We start from the raw sequence: 14,006 nt of genomic DNA, 5'->3' as shown, positions 1-14,006 counted from the left end.
ATTCGAAACACCACACCCTTCGGCCAGAAGTCCGCGCTTGCGATGGTGTCCTGCAGAGGCCGCGGCACGCGCACTACAAATGAACTGAAGTGCACATAGTGACGCGACTGTAGCTGGTGCACCCTCAGCGTGTAGCCAGTCTTCCGGCGGACGTACTCCACCACCTCGTCGGCCCCGGCGGAGTAATGCAGGCGAGACACGTAGAGCGCCTTACTCGGTGTCGCAACTCGTAGGCCAGAATTAACCGGCTCCGCAGTGCCACACAGAGTTTTACGAGGCGCCCTGCGCGCCTTGCGTTTCCTTTCCACCAGTGTGAATCCCTCCTTATCCACATCGGTGCGGGAGGACTTTTCCTTAATCGGAGCCCGCACATTTCACTGTGTCAGCAACACGCACTTATACTATACACTTGTACTAGTTTACAATAAAATTATGGAGAGGATCTACGTAAATAAAAACATCGACCGGCCGCAACGTAAGACGCTGGCGTAATGGCTGCTGTTCTGTGACTTGCGCAATTCCTTTCTCCGCCCCCCGCCCCCCGCGCATACACCGTGGTGTTGGCACAACTGTTTGATTCGTTCAGACTACAATGCATTATAGTAACCACAACATAATAACTTGTAACGTGTACACTCGTATCTTTATTTTTACATATCAATAGTTAGTGTTACGATGCATATATTAAACGAGACAAACGTTTAATATTTACAACACTTGCATCTTTACATATACAACGAAATTGTAAGCAGTACTAAATTGCATTTAACTAGAATTAAACAGTGATGTTTAAAAAACAAGTTTTACACGATACAACATTTTTTGTTATTACTACCGGATTTTAGTAGGTATAACTATATTTTTAATTACTATACGTTTTGGTAGTATTGTAGAAAATTATTTTTTTGGGTGTAATGTTTAATTTGTCTTTGGTTTTTATTTGTAGTTTTTTGTTGTTTTCTTGTATTCTTATTTTGTAGTTTCACAGTGCCTTAGTTTTTACTGTAATGCTGTGTCACTTATTTGAGTAATAAATAAATAAAATAAATAAAATTATTTAAAAGGATGAGAGCGCTGGTGGCCTAGCGGTAAGAGCGTGCGACATTCAATTGGAGGTCGCGGGTTCAAACTAGCAATGTACAAATTGCAGAACATTCCCAAAAAGCGGAAACGTTCTCGAGAATGTTCTCAGAACATTCTGCAACATGGAAATTTATTGTTCCGCCATCTTGGATATTTTCCAAAAAAAATTTTTTGTCATAGGAATCTAGAGGCCTCTATCTCCCGCCATGCCAAATCTCAGCCCGCTCGGACCAACTTGAAAAAATTAAAAAAAAAAGTCGGCCATTTTGATTTTTTTTAATGCGGTTTGTTTTGTCTCGGGGCCCTCTATGACATTTGGTCGAGCACCCCCCACCTATCACGCACCGTTTAAAAGTTGCCATACGAAATGGAAGTGGCCAGTTTTCCCGCAATTGTAGCATATTTCCAAAAAAAAATTTTTCATAGGTATTTAGGGGACCCCGAGATTCCGTGACCAAAATTTCAGCGCGCTAGGACAAACTTAAAAAAAAAAAGTCAGCCATATTGAAAAAAACATGGCCGCGTCAAAAACTGCCAGGGTCCCTCTATGACATTTGGTCGAGCACCCCCCACCTAGGTCTGACCGTTTGGCAGGGCCGTCATACATTTTTCTGACCGGAAGCGGTAGACCAAAAGTCGGAATTTTCTGGGGGTAAGGATACTACACCTAAACTATCGTGAATATTCATGGTATAAACTACGATAAATAAATAAATTCTCGTTCTCGAGAACATTCTCAGAAGTTACCGAGAAATTCTCATGTGGAAAGTTTCGCAACTTTGGAAAGTTCTCGTGCGTGCATTGCTAGTTCAAACCCCGGCTCATACCAATGAGTTTTTCGGAACTTATGTACGAAATATCATTTGATATTTAATAGTCGCTTTTCGGTGAAGGAAAACATCGTGAGGAAACCGGACTAATCCTAATAAGGCCCTTTTTACCCTCTGGGTTGGAAGGTCAGATGGCAGTCGTTTTCGTAAAAACTAGTGCCTACGCCAACTCTTGGGATTAGTTGTCAAGTGGACCCCAGGCTCCCATGAGCCGTGGCAAAATGCCGGGACAACGCGAGGAAGATGATGATATTTAAAAGGGTGTACTTAAGCGATATAGATATGTTACACTCGGATTAGTCACAGAGCTTTGCAATTACAAAGTATGAAGTGTTAGGATAAAAATATGTCGTTTATTATGGTATTCCCACACTTAGTCACGTCAAAGTCAGTGCAGAGTAAGCTTAGCCATTCTATAAGCGACGAGGTTTCCGCACCAAAGGACGTTCTCTGCAAAGAGTGCAAGGTGGCCTCAAAATTGCAAAAGCCAAATGTTTGGTCGGAAAATATACGCCTGCAGTGTTGTGCCTTGTGACGTAGTGGATAGAGAAAAGTTTGGCGATTTTTATATCTAATTTAACTACCGTAAAATGGGGTGAGTTGGGACAAATCCGAACTTCAAACCTCAATAAAAGTTTATTTATATATGAGGCACGTTGATTTATATACTTGAAAAGTGTTTCGGTAGTATGAACTTTAGTTTTTCAAATGATAATATGTCGTTTCATTTCATAAATTTAACGATAAACACAAAATAATAGGAAATCCCAGCTCACCCCGTAGTCAGGGTTAGGGTGGATAGGAATTGAGTGAGATAGGACAATTGCTAGAATTGACACAATATTACAATAGCTTGCTTGACTTCTCAAGAGAATAAAGTATACGTAACAATATGATAACTCTGGTCTAAAAATACCATCTCACCCCCCTACCATCCCTCCTCACCCCATTCATAACCCAACTGCCCTCGTAATCCTCTCTCACCCCATTTTACGGTACTGCCCTGCGACTTTGTCTGCGTAAAATAAGTCCATATCCCACTTCAAAAGTAAATTTCACCGCTCTTTTACGACCACACCGCTGCTAAACCTATATTTCCTTCATAATTTATCCAGAAGCTAGTCAGGATATATCCTGAAGACTAATATAATTATTGACGTGTTTTGTACTTTATCATTTTTACAAGCTTTTATTTACTTTCACCTGTCCGTTGTCTGTCTGTCGGTCTGTAATCAAATCTTGCAACTCTTGCAAGTTAAATTTGATCCACTTCCCGGTTCCCGATTGAGCTGAAATTTTGCATGCATGTATAAATCGGATGACAATGCAATATTATGGTACCATCGAGCTGATCTGATGATGGAGACAGGAGGTGGCCATAGGAACTCTGTGATGAAACAGTGCAACCTAATGGTGTTAGGGGTTTTAAGAATTGTCTCGATGAGTATTAGTTGTCTGTCGTAAAAAAAGTACAGTCAGCGATAAAAGCTTGTACCAAAAATGAAATTTTTGTCAAAAACTTATGTATTATTGAGTTTTGGATTTCTTATTGCGGTGGGAAGGAACATTAGGTACCGTAAAACGGGGTGAGTAGGTTTCGCGGGGAGCTATGGGTTATGAATGGGGAGAGAAGGATTGAGAGGGGGGTGAGGTGGGTTTTTAAGGCTACTGCTACAAAAATAATGTATTCCAATTTAAAATGGAGCTATAGTAATATTCATAATAAAACAATCCAACAATCTTCCAAAATCACCTTTGTATGAAAAACCCTCTCACCCCAAATACGAGGCACTACGGGGTGAGGTGGTTTTTCCTCTTTATCGTCAAAGTTATGAAATGGAACTACCTAAAATAAAATACAAACGTCCGAACCACTTATTATATACACCATTCAGTTTTCACATGTAAAAATAAAATTTTATCGCGGTTTAAAAGTCAAATTTCACCCAACTCACCCCATTTTACGGTAATTGTATATTAAAATATGCTAGTAGTAACGGATAGGTAGTAAGTACAAAATACAAATGCAGCATAAGAGCAATATTATTATCACAAAATCAGTTTTGTTAGCGAGAATCCTTTACGTATTATCGATTTTGTGTTTATGTTGGCACCTGCCAAAGAGTATAGTAAGTATGTACCTACTCATATCGTTTACCTGTCTAACTATAGTTGGAAATTGGAATCAAAACGGAACATGACAGAGCACGTAGCGGCACCGGAAAGTGGGAAAGTTTGAGCATGTTCAAACAAGTAGTAGTATGGAGATACATGTTGTGTCATTGCGATTTTGTCCTGAGGACAACTTATATACTTAGGTTATTTTGCGCTAAACGTGTGAAGGTTAATTTGCTACGTAGAGGCACCTTTAATAAAGTAGGTTAGAAATGGCTCATATCTCACGTAATTTAATTAATACTACATGAAGGTAATCTGAAGATTTCTTATTTACTGGCCGAGAAGTATATAGACTTTTCTTGATCTAACTCTACTATCGGCGCGATTCGGGAAATGAATTAGAGATTAACTAGATACGATATAGTAAAGATATGTGACGTCCCACGGGTAAAGGTACCTTATGGCGGTTGGCGCTTACGCTATTATTAACGCCGCTCCAATATTATTGCGGCACTATGCGACGTAAGCGCCGGCCGCCATAAGGTACCTTTTTCCGTGGAACGTCACATATCTTCACTATTTCATATCTAGTGAATCTCTAATTCATTTCCCGAATAGCGGCGCCAGCCGCCATAAGGTACCTTTTGCAGTGGAACGTCACATATCTTTACTATTTCATATCTAGTGAGTCTCTAATTCATTTCTCGAATCGAGCCGTATTTTTCTGTTCGATGGAGTCGGAAAGAGAGAACTTCGTTTAGCGCAGCGGGCCGAAAGTTTACGCTTTCCAGCCGGAAGGCAGATAAAGAATAAAAGTAACTAATAAAGTGATTAAAACCTCTTTATGTGCTGAAATTATTCTGATTGACTTGACATTCCCAGCAACGGAAAAAAAGTCGAGTGTCAAGTATTGTTACTTATGTCTTTTCTCGCGGTTATTGTGTCTTATACTTATTTATTTTGTTAAAACATGACCATTACTTATATTATAAATATTATAATCGATTGCTCTTTTGTAAAATGAAGGTTTTGAAATTGTCCGTTGTAAAGTTTATGTTAGTGTTAAAAATATATGAAGACGTTATTTTTTTGCTCGTCGTGTGTGGTAGGTTTAGTGTCGTGTGTGGTAGTGAGTGGATTGATCTTCAAAATTAATCCAAATGGAATGATTTTATATGCGATATATTCTCTTAATACCACGTCGCATCAAAATACAAGACGTGAGATGTCATTACTAAACTAAAATGGAGTTGTGCGGGATATGTTGTCAGGCAGAGACGGTAAGACCAAAATGTTTTAATTTGCTGGTATTAGATAGGTATAAAAGAAGTGGAGGACTGGAACTATCAGCTCGATGGAGTGTTGATGGCATGGATTTGCTGCTTTTAGAACAATGATGATGATGATGATGATGACGCATTCCTGTTATTTTATTTATTATGGGGGCATTAGGGATATGTTGTGAACAATATTGTGTCGAAACCAACAAGTCGATAATTTGTCGATTCTCGGAAGATTTCGGGTATTCTCAGCATTGGGGATAATATTGATGTTGTCATTTATTGCTGTATTGCCACTGATTGCCATGATTTCATCATCATCATATCAGCCCTTTATCGCCCACTGCTGAGGCTAGGCCTCTCTTCTAGTACGCCACTTGTCTCGGTCCTGAGCTGATCTCATCCAAGATTCTAGTAATGGGTAAGTAAACTGATAAACTGAGATATCAAATAGATATAGGTAGAAGTAATATGCTAGAATCACGGTTCAAGCTAGACGGGAAAAGCTGAAGACACTGGTTCGATTCCAGACATTGGTCGTTATTTCTTTAGCAAGTATATCATGATATATATTTTTTCGTGCTTTTTACTTACGTACGTTTATGGACTCTGGTGTTGGTCAGACTTTAACAGGTCGTTCTACGAACAAAATCAACAATGTGACTGGGAAATACGTGTAACAACCTCGTATTCGATATAACTCGCCGTCGTTTGATACCTAGGGCGTAACACAAAGCTTATACCTAACCATGCTCGAAGTCTAAGCTAAATTAAAACTTGTTTAGGTTGAAAGTTTTTGGAAATAATAATCATTTTTGGGACAAGCTTTTATCACTGACTGTACTTTTCTTTCTACAGGCAACTTAATACTCATCGAGACAATTCTAACAACCCTAAATACGCTTTGTGTTGTTTATCACAGAGTTCCCATGGCCTCCTCCTGTCTCCATCATCAGATCAGCTCCATGTCAACATAATATTGCATTGTCATCCGATTTACATATGTATGCAAAATTTCAGCTCAATCGGAAATCGGAAAGCGGGTCAAATTTAGCTTCCAAGATTTGACCCACACTAACAGGAAGAAATAGGTACTAACAGGGCAAGTTAAAGACTCTACCCACAACTTTGTCGGCATAAAAATAATGGAACTGTTTCCACCCTTTTGTATTTCTTTATTTTTTAGTAATGCCCATTTCCAGGTTATAAACTATCTACGTGCGAAAACCAGACGCTGCAAGAACAAACTCCTCTGACATTCAAAACAGTCTTATTTAGAATATAAATATCTGAGAGACCGAGCTTGGCTCGGAAAACATATAAAAAGTCAAAAATGCGCGTTTTTTCGGCGATAAGACCTAGCTTGATCGATTTTTCGCCCACGGAAATCCCCATATAGCAAATTTCATCGAAATCGTTAGAGCCGTTTCCGAGGTCCCCGAAATATATATATGTATATATACAATAATTGCTCGTTTAAAGGTATAAGATTTAGGATAATATTTAATGTTGAGCCACCAGAGAAATAACTACATAAGTCAGATCGAATTCCATTGCAAACTCGCAGCAACAAGAAGTCGGCATGACATGTCGGCGCCGACAGCACAGTTCGACAGTTCGACTGGTCGAGTGCTGGGGGCTGGCCGGAGAATTTCGACAGCGACATTCATAATTTATGAAATTTTAAATTTAAAAACTCTCGACTAACGGCTCGATTCGGGAAATGAATTAGATATGAAACAGTAAAGTTATGTGACGTTCCAGGCCAAAAGGTACCTTATGGCGGCAGGCGCTTACGTCGCATAGCGCCGCAATAATATTGGAGCGACGTTAATAATAGCGTAAGCGCCAACCGCCATAAGGGGCCTTTACCCGTGGGACGTCACATATCTTTACTATATCGTATCTAGTTAATCTCTAATGCATTTCCGGAATCGCGCCGTAAGTTAGAGTGAGAATTGGCTATGTGCGAAGTTGGTGGTGGGGGAAATACATGCGACGCCAACGCACGAGGTGGTGAAAATATGGAATTTCGTGGGCCAACATTTTGATACAGCTGCCAACTGTCAAATAAGCAATATATGTCCCACACCCTCTAGGGTGGCGCCGTAGTCATGCACGGAGCGAATAGAAACAGTTTCTCAGCCAATGCAAGAAACTTGTCCGTTCACTACATCGAATTCTCACAAAATCGCCTACCTACCCTAAATATGCCAAATAAATCAATTTTGTGCCAAAAATGCCTTAGATCATTAAGAAAAAGAGCTAACACCGCAAGGAAACTCCCTTTTAAGTAAAATAAACTGCATCACTTCACAGATAGACATTGGAGTCAACCATAACACGAGGGGTATTTTTGAGATTGTGTTTATCCTAAATCTGAAAAATGTGATTCCTTTGCCGCTATAGAAAGTTAACTCAAAGTTATCTGTACAAAACAAATGCACGGTACCTACGTAAATAAAGGATTTAGGTTAATTATATTCACCCTATAAGATCGGTAAGCGAGCGGAGCTGATTGAGCCAATGTTGCCGCGTTATATTAATGGGTCTATCGGGATTCAGGAAATTACGTCTTTTCGTTTATAGGGCTCATCGCTACATTATACCCAAGCAATTATAGCTTTGCTTGAAATCTTTCGTATTGACCGAGCGCGAGCGAATGCTTTTGTACAGATTTATGCCTGATTATTTCTGTGACAGTTTAAGGCCACAGCATCTTTGCAGAGATGATAGTTGCAGCGACTAAAGAGGTTTTTTGAGGAGGTAGTCTACAGCTTACATCGACTGCGATGACTGTATAGACTAATGGCCGATCGATCACAGACGTGTCTTGACTCCTGGGGTGGTTCAGCAGCTCAGCGAATTCGTTTCTGCTTAAGTTGGTCCAACCTAGCAATGCACCAAGGAGAAGTTTCCAAAGTTGCGAAATTTTCCATACCGAATATAGAACTTAAATTTTACGAACCATAAAAATTATTCAGGAAGTCGCTGGACACCGCCGTTATCAATTATTTTAACTGACTGTCTTATTTACGAGTTTATTAAAATAATACTAATAGTACATTTTTTTATAATTCTCATAGAGAATGTTCTCATGGGAAATTTAATTTAAATTCTCGTGTAAGTTTCCGGAAATTCCCGAGAATGTTACTGAATTTTTGAGAATGTTCTGCAAATTGTACATTGCTAGTCCAACCAGAGCTCGTCGTGAGCTGACAATCAATTGGCATTTACTTTTTCTAATATTCCTCAGAGGGGCACATTTTCCTTATCCTGTTAGATCTTTTCTAATTTAATTCAATGTTTAACCGTGTTATATGTTTGACGCTAATATCTGTCTGTGGCATCGTAGTTCTCCAACGAATGGGCCCATTTCGATGCGTTTTTTTTCATGTAAAACCAAGTTTTCTTACGGTGGTTCTTAGCTATGTTTCATAGAAAATAATTATGTTAGGATTGTTCATTTTTTTTTAAATGTTCTATTTCGAAAACCATTTCGAGATATGAGGTTTTCAAACAGTTTCCGACATTTGCTGCGATATAATAATTGAGGATTGAAGATATTTCAACAAATATCCTTATGACCTTAGTTTGACCTTTCTCGTTGGCTGAATGTAAAGTCATCGCATAATAAAAGTTATCGGACCATAGTAAATCAATCCGTCACTCACGTAATTGTCAAAGTTATCATTGTCATAATGAAATTTTTCAGTTAAACCGCTGCGCTGGTTTGTTATGATTTGATTTATAATTGATACCTAAACAGTAGTTTTCGTTGCTTAATATATCAAAGACCTTGTTCCTACGTGTGGGAATGATTCACAAAAATAATTGTTCGAATCCGCGAAGACCTACGACGTGAAACATGGTGCCGTGAATTGAACTTGGAATACCTACCTACTTACACACAGTATTGCTGTGAGGATCACGTCGATGTAAGTATAAAATTAATATTATTTTACTACAATTATTTAAAAGCTCACTTTGTAGGTAGGGTCGCGGGGACCTATGTGTTTTCTGTGGTAATGTAGCCAGAGTATATAAAGGCAAACCGTTAAACAGAAATGGTGCCTACTAGAAAGAAACACTATACAAGAATACATAGTCATACTCAAAATTCAGCCTGAAACTGCTTTAAAAAGATATAATTTCTAATTTCCAGGTACATGTTGCAGTTCAAGCTGCTGATATCATGGTGGACAAGACTTAAGTTAATAGTTGTGAATAATAAAACATGTTTTTGTTTACCTACTTTTTTATTAATTTAGGAAATATATGTATTTTTTCATTTAATAAAACCATAAACATAATTAATAACAAACTTACAATAAAAATTAACCTAAAATTAAAACTACCTACAAAACTAAAACTAATACCTAAAAAAATAAATAAAACATAATGTGGGTGACCTAGCCCAATATGTATATATTAGGCTAGATCACCCAGGTCCGAACCCTGTGGAAGGGTTCCCATAAGGCTGGCTGCGTTCCCCCTTTGGATGGCTATGCCGATCCGCTGGGCGAGGAACGAGCCAGCCCTACGGTCCCCGGTGACCTCGAATATTTTTTTTGAAATTTGCCGAACTAGTTTATGGGCCCCTGGGCACCACGGTCCCAGAGTTTCGACTGCAAATGCCGCAAATATATGCCGGTCAGTGAGAGCTATATATTTGCGGCATTTTGCCCCCTCAGCAGCTGCAGCCGCCGCGCCCGCTCTCAATGATGTTGAACCGAGGTGGGACGGTGCCAGGGTGTCCACACACGTTGCGTCCCAAATAAGGGCCCGTCCCACACTCCAGGGCACAAGGGTCATTCCGTCGGGCCTCTTGCCATCGTCACGCGCGAGGCCAGGTGGCTCTAGGATGGCTGGAACGTTGGCGCTGACGAAGGCCCGACGGAGGATGTCATTGAGGCAGGCATGACGTGACAGGCGGCCGGCACTCTTAGGACATGATAGACCGTGGTGTCCAAGGCTGTCCACAAAAGTTCCGCAGGGGCAGCGATGGGGTGAGACAATGTGGGATCCCAGGCGAAGACCGACAGCCAGCCTGAGGGTATTATTGTCGAGCAATGTACCAAAGTTGGAGGAGGGGAGAGCATGCAACCAGGAGCCGGATTCTCTTTCCGAAACAGCCAGAATGCGTGCTTTTTCCTGGATGTATATATGTTTCCCAAAAAAAAGTAACTATACATATTTATGTATGTTCATCATGTTCTGCACGAGCAGCTGACAATGATGGCTTCTTGTTGACGAACCAGAAGAGAAGTGTATGGTTTGTTATTTACTCTGTTCCCAGGCATTATTTACTGTCGTAAAGTATTATGACGATTAATATGACGTTCGTTTCGATACAAAATGCTCAACTTTGTTCAGGGCCCAAGTGCCTTAACAAAATCAATCTCCTTCGTACATTACGTATCCCACAGCCGTATCTAAATAGGAATCACATGATGACCTGAAATTATAGGATATAATTAGCAAAATTGGCATGTTCCTAATATAGTACAATATCCAAACAATGGTGACAAGCCGGTAGAACCCACTGGGTGCTACCTTAGCAATGGACGCTTATAACGATTTTATGAATCCAATCATCTTACGAATCGAATCAGTTAAAAAATATATGATGTAACTTACATTTGTATTTTTGCTCTCCTGATTTCAGCCAAGTTATGGTTGGAGTTGGATGCTATATGGATACATACTCCAATAAAACTAAGTTATATTATATAACTTAGGCAGATTTCTGGAATCAGCTTTCACAAATTTATAGCGTAGGTATTTTGAAATTATTGATTTAGGGATTCAAAATAAACGAGTTTTCCAGACGATATTATTTATAGAAACGCGTGACACTGACATTGTAGACAGGTGACATTACAATCAATTGACAATTACAACTATTTTTTTAATGTTTGTTATTGCTTGTGCTTTATCAAATCAGCCACTAAATGTAATTTACGAGAAGTCGTATCTCATATTTTCAATAAATTATAAATTTATATTCAACCGAGCCGTGAATTAATAAATCATTCAAATTGGTATCTTAAATTAACCTATATTTTCAGAAAATAAAATAAAAATGGGGGTCTAAAAAAAATGAACAATCCTAATTCAGCAGTTTGAAGAATATCAGCTCGTTTCTAAATAATGTAAGGCATTTTTGACATAAAATGGACATTGTGGGCGTAGGGATTTTTTAAAATTTTAAATTTAATAGTCATCGCTAGAAGCGGTCGGAACTGGCTTGCCCCAAATCGGAGCAGTGAAGCGAGAGGTCACATATAAACGTAATAACAACCACAGAGAGCAAATATTAGTGACCAATGTAAACAAGTTATTGTCTCAGCTCGTATTTTAAACAAAGTTAACCCAAAAGTTAGTGGATAGCTAGATTTACTGCGTGTATTACTGATACGATACCTAAGATTCACGAGCTAAGGGGCCTGAGACTAAAGTGCATACTCAATGCGCTTACTAACCCTACTATTAACTTTCTTTATGTTTTACGCTCTATATTATTATGCTTATATAGAATGATTCATGAGACGTGAGCAGGACTAATCCTGCACACTCAGTAACTGATAATTGATCGATCACCGTCGTATTTAGGAGAAACAACAACACTTTTTCCTATTTTTTAGGGTTCCGTACCCAAAGGGTAAAACGGGACCCTATTACTAAGACTTCGCTGTCCGTCCGTCCGTCCGTCCGTCCGTCCGTCCGTCCGTCCGTCCGTCTGTCACCAGGCTGTATCTCACGAACCGTGATAGCTAGACAGTTGAAATTTTCACAGATGATGTATTTCTGTTGCCGCTATAACAACAAATACTAAAAACAGAATAAAATAAAGATTTAAATGGGGCTCCCATACAACAAACGTGATTTTTGACCAAAGTTAAGCAACGTCGGGAGTGGTCAGTATTTGGATGGGTGACCGTTTTTTTTTGCTTTTTTTTTTGTTTTTTTTTTTTGCATTATGGTACGGAACCCTTCGTGCGCGAGTCCGACTCGCACTTGCCCGGTTTATTTACTTTTTGGTGAGGGCAAATTTAATTCTCAACAATCATGGTCACCCTACAGGACCTAATTAATCAACATAAAACCTCTTTAACCGTAATGGCATTTTGATTACGAAGAAAATAAAATGTCAAACTTGAGTGAGATACGAGTTTTCAAAAGTAACCAGACCGTGATGATAGTAATGACATTCAATTTGACACAGAATATCGGTAGTTTAGTATTCTAATTTTAGGGTGACCATGCATGTCGTAAAAAAAATTATAACTTTTTTTTTCAACACGACTATAAAATTAACGTTAACCTCACTAATACTGATACGAAACAGTTGCTTATAATTAACGATATGCTCAGTGTTAGTCCTGCTCACGTCTCCTGAATCATCCTGTATATTAGATAACCTATAAATGAATGAATGAATGAATATTTATTTATTACGTGTAACACATGGACACAATTTTTATTAGTAATGCTTACAAAGTAAGGGGTTAGTAGGTACAGGGTTATTTTTTTTAAAACAAAACAACACTGATGGGCGAATGCAATCCCTCACAGTGTAACAAGTAGGGACAGTCAATCCTATCCGCTACCATGCGAAGGATGCTGTTGGGACTGCCACGCACACGGCGCACCAGGGATGCTGCGCGTGCACGCATGGTAGTATAGAAACAATCCACGCGCGCCGCCGCGAACATCCCTGATGCGCTACAGAAACGAGGCAGTCCCATCAACACCCGGAACGCATTATTGTACTGGACCCTAAGGGCCCCATATGCCCGTTGCGTATACGCCGCCCACAGATTGCAGGTGTAGAGGGAAGTGCAAAACGCCTGAAACAAAGTGACCTTCACCTCTTTAGAGCACCTTGCAAATCTGCGGGCGATCATATTCGCCCTGACCGACAGGGCCCTTCGTTCCCTTTCCATGTCCAGGTCGTCTTTGAGGTCGGTCGCGATCACATGGCCTAAGTACTTAAAATGGTCCACTCTATCTATAGGGGTACCATTGAGGCAAATGGCAGGAACTTCCATTGTCTTCTTGCGACCGCACTCAAACACCATGAACTGGCTCTTGGTTGCGTTATATTTAAGTCCATGATCTGAGACATACGTTTCGCAGATTTTTAACAACTTGCGCAGCCCACACACCGACGCGCTCAGCAGCACCATGTCGTCTGCATAACTTATGTTGTTGACACAAACTCCATCCACATGACAGCCGACATGGGTTCTACTGAGCGCCTCGATTAGTCCGTTAACATACAGGTTAAAGAGCGTAGGTGAGGTCAACCCCCCCTGTCTCACCCCGCACTCCAACCTGTACTCATCAGATAGCACGTCTGACCATCTAACGCTGTTGACCTGGTTTCCATACCAATACTTAAATATTCGAATGGTTTCCTGCGGTAAACTGGTATTTTCCAGCTTCTTCCACAGTATGTCATAGGAAACCAGGTCAAAAGCCTTAGACAGATCGAGGAAACAGGCTACCACCGGTGTTTTACTTTTGGCATAATACCTGACAGTGTGCTTAAGACACAGAATCGCAGACTCTGTAGATAACTGTGGTCGAAAACATAGTTGGTTATCATGCAGTTTAACATGGTTATTTAACTGTGAATTAAGCACACTATCAAGTATTTTGGCCGTGACTGTTGCCAACGAAATGGGTC

This window comes from Cydia splendana, chromosome 21 (assembly GCF_910591565.1).
Source record: "Cydia splendana chromosome 21, ilCydSple1.2, whole genome shotgun sequence".
Classification (NCBI taxonomy): domain Eukaryota; kingdom Metazoa; phylum Arthropoda; class Insecta; order Lepidoptera; family Tortricidae; genus Cydia; species Cydia splendana.
The sequence above is the reverse complement of the archived record's forward strand: the minus strand, read 5'-3'. Positions refer to the sequence as shown.